General features: G+C 39.2%; 1 long non-coding RNA gene across 1 annotated transcript in view; it reads right to left on the reverse strand.

Annotated features, from left to right (window-relative positions):
• Positions 1-3,354: 3,354 nt before the first annotated feature.
• LOC112551616 overlaps positions 3,355-4,043 on the reverse strand; it is a 5,255-nt gene continuing 4,566 nt past the window's right edge. Inside the window, exon 3 of the long non-coding RNA XR_003095908.1 lies at positions 3,355-3,635. This is a non-coding gene — a long non-coding RNA (uncharacterized LOC112551616). The remainder of the gene's footprint in view (positions 3,636-4,043) is intronic.

Below are 4,043 nucleotides of genomic sequence, written 5' to 3' on the forward strand. Positions count from 1 at the left end.
TAGAGCGCAACCCCTCCCCCTTTCTTCCCCACCCTGTCCTTTCTGTATCTATAGCCCTCAATATGTACTGCCCAGTCGTGGGATGAATCCCACCAGGTTTCCGTTAGCCCCACTAAGTCATAGGTGTTTAGTGCAAGCAGGAGCGCTAGTTCATCCTGCTTGTTCCCCATGCTCCTAGCATTAGTATATAGGCACTTGAGCCCTGAGACTGGTGCCTTTGCTGCCCCCCAGGTCCGAGTCCCAAGGGGCCCTTTGTTTCTTACCTTCTCGTTTCTTACCTGTGTCGTAGTGCTAGCCTCCCCATGGCTTTCAGGTTCCCAATGCTCTCTTTCTTCACAGGCTGGGCTGTTCTTGTGGGTGCCACATGGTTTGGTGGTCCACAGCTTCTCCCGCCCTTATCTTCCCCTCCCCCCGACGAGCCTAGTTTAAAGCCCACCGGAGGAGATCCGCCAACCTAGAAGAAAACACACGCTTACCTTTGGGGGACAGGTGAAGCCCATCCCAGCTAAGCATGTCCCTTGTCGTGATGTGCGGGTCATTGTCCAGGAAACCGAAGCCTGCCTCGAGACACCACTGCCGAAGCCACCAGTTGGTCTCTCGGATGCAGTTCTCATGCCGTCTTCTGTGTCCGTTCACTGGTAGGATGGAAGAGAATACCACCTGTGCACCGAACTCCCTCAGCACGCCGCCCAGAGCACTGTAGTCCTAGAGCTCTTATGTCCATTATTTCCATACAGTAACATGATTGCATTTTGCTGACCATTTATGGTAGCTACTTCCTCTATGTGGCTCTGATTCAGCAAAGCATCCAAATATGCTCTGCTAACCTTTATAGAAATCCATTCTATTTCACCCTTGCTGAACAGTAATGAACTTAAATGTGTGCTTACCTAGCTTGTCTGAACTTTATCCCAAAGCTTTCCTAACTTTATCCCAACCATGCAGTTGGTCCATTATATTACGCACAAAAATTATGCCTCTCACATAATGGTAATTCCTAGACCATCATGGCTACAACATCACTGCAAAACTACTTTACCTTTAAGGGCATGTGTAAGTGTTTTGCTGAATTGGGTTCTGCTAGAAAAATTCTCTAAGGGCATCGACATGAATATAATGTTAGGCACACAAAAACTAGAAACAGTCCATCTCATGATGGCATAAAATCACTTTTCACGAAAAAGCAAAAGAAAAAAAGAACTAGAAACAAACAGCTGCACATATTTTGTCAGGTGTGGCGTAGGAAAACAGATCTGTTGTATCTATGGTCACTGTTATTAACCTGCCTATATTGATAAATCCTGCAACATGCTCTCTGTGTAGCATCAATATAAAGTATTCCATTTATTTTATAACAGACTCATTGGTGGACATGGATACATGTTTGCTTTCTGAAGCAAATGGATAAACAGATTTTTGAAGCCACACCTCCACATCATTGTCTACCCACACAGTTTTGTTCTAATGCCAGAAAGCACAAAATACACTTTTATGTTATATGCCTATACTTACATAAAGTTGTTTCCCTTTTAATGAAATGAATACAAGCTAGTGCTTGATAAGTGGATATACTAAAATGAAGCCGTATTACAAAAAAGTAGTGTCATAATCTACTTCTTCCCACCACCCTTTTTCCCCTCCTTATCCTTTACCCGTGGTCTGTTTCTATTCTTTATTGTTGCATGGGGACAAATAAATAAGCTAGCCTTAGTAAGACTACACTAAAGCTGTTCCTCTGTGAAGACCTGTGAAAGGAATTTGAGTAGTATATTTTAAAATATGGCTGTAGTTGAAACAAGTCCCAACAGGTTTTGGCTGTCCAGCCTTTTTGGTTTTGATTTTGGTTATAAAAAAATTGGCCCAGTCCACACTCAGTCAAAGCAAGGTAAGGTCATTTTCAGCCATGGCTAAATTTTAAACCCTGTTCATGTAAGCAATTGAACTCTGTTGAAAACCTTGTGTAGACATTGCCATCGTTGCTTTGTAGTTACTACCATGTTTTAAACTACTGATTCTGAAAATAAAGAGATTAATTTATTTCATGTCCTTTTAAAGATAATTAGGGCCCCAATCTTGTAAAGATTTGCGCACAGGTTTAGTTCTGAGACTAGTAAAGCTAGAAAAGTAAGAGAAATGAAGCACAGGATAGGGGTCAGAATCAGAAGCTTGAAGTGCCTTCAGATTAAGACTGAACTGAAAAATGTAAACAGAAGAAGGTTTTTTGAAGGTATAATTTTGTACCTGTGACTAAACTGTACTCATATGTTCATGCCTGAAGTTATTTGTGGCCATAAATATTATGAATAAAATAGTTGGGGACAGTCAGACTCTGACTGTTAGAATGGTATTATTTGCACCTGTGATTAATCTAGTAAAATGTTGCACAAAAAGTGAGCTTGTTTGAAAAAAAAATCTGTCCTTAAAGATTTAACATTTCTAATAAATAAATGGATTGATAAAGTACCATATTATCCATAGTGAAATTTGACTTTACGTTTTAAAATAAAATGAATTCATGTTCTCCTTAACATCGTGTCAAGTCCCAGATAGATGTTGTTTTCTACACTGTTGCACAGCATAAGACATTATAACTATCCTACACCAATCCTACAACAGAACCTTTTTCTGTATCTATTTAATCATTCTGCTTGTATTTGGCGTTCTTAGTTCTAGGATTTACAAACTAATGTCATCAGTGAAGTAAAATGGCAGCTACTGTTTCTCTTAGGTTGATTAAATATCCCCAGTTCAATGGTAGGCAAGGGAGATGGGGAAATAATGAATAGCAAATTCTTATAAAATTAGTTGTTGATTGGTAGGTTGCATTTGTATACGTGGTCATAAAACTGCATTTCAGGGGCTGCAGTTGCCCCTCGTCTAGCACAAGGACATTCAAAACCCATGAATCTTTTCCTCCATGTCTCTTTAGCCTGTAGCAGACAATGTGATCCCAGCTTTCCAAGGGACATTATTTAAAAAATTTAAAGCTGTCTATAGGCAGCTTCCTCTGAGCATTTTCTGTTGATTGTTTCAATAGGTTTGTTTGCAACTTCTGGTTAGATATACGAGTCATTTGAGATCTGAAATAGGGTAAATAGCAAGATAGCCACCAAAACCATTTGTCAACACTTCATTTATTCCACTGACCACTTAATGTAATTAGACTGATTTTATAACCAATTTAAGCCTGACTAGAAAATTCAATCATTACTGGTATGTGCCCAAATCCCACAAGGGCTTAAGCACATGGAAGCAACTGAGATACTCATGCCAGTGAAATTACAAATGTGCTTATGTCTTCGCAGAATCAAGACCTTACCCTGTTTTGCTAGTCTATTTCCTCACAGACTTAAATCTTTTTTACTGTCTTGTGCTTTTCGATATATAATGTTGTTTGAATCCCTAAAAAGAACATTTGTGTTTCCTGACAAAACAGGCCATTACAGTTTTCATAAAATGAACTTCTGCCTGAGGTTTAAATAATCCAGGGTAAGATCAAAGTCAGGCACTAATTTCCATTTGCTGAAGTCTATCATTCTCCAGGAGCCATGATCTTGAAGTACAGCCTCCATTTCATTATTGTTGTCATGCTCAACACCTCCATAAATAATGGACTCTGAGAATTTCCTTATTTTCTACAGAGGAAAACAATATTGTCATATATCTTATTTCAGAAAATATTTTCACACACACACCACAAAAAAACAAATCAACAACAAAATATGGTTCATCTAAGCTATTAAAAACAACCAAACCACAACGAAAAATACTAAAAATCCACCAAGCATCTTAAAGTTCTACAAGTGTTTAGGTATTTTCCAACAGAATATTCATAGAATGGGTCATATGGCTAAACTGAGCATTTAGTCTTAACTGAAAGGAAAAGGAAAGTGTTTAGCTGCACTGCCCTAGATGAATCATTGTTCCTCCTGTATCTTCTACCTTGGGGTCAGGATCTAAGTTTAAATTATTTCCCCCCTTTTCAGGATGCAGTTCACTTCCCCTTTCATGCCTGGCCAGCTAGATTTTCCAGTATGTAGGGA

This window comes from Alligator sinensis, unplaced genomic scaffold (assembly GCF_000455745.1).
Source record: "Alligator sinensis unplaced genomic scaffold, ASM45574v1 scaffold608_2, whole genome shotgun sequence".
Classification (NCBI taxonomy): Eukaryota; Metazoa; Chordata; order Crocodylia; family Alligatoridae; genus Alligator; species Alligator sinensis.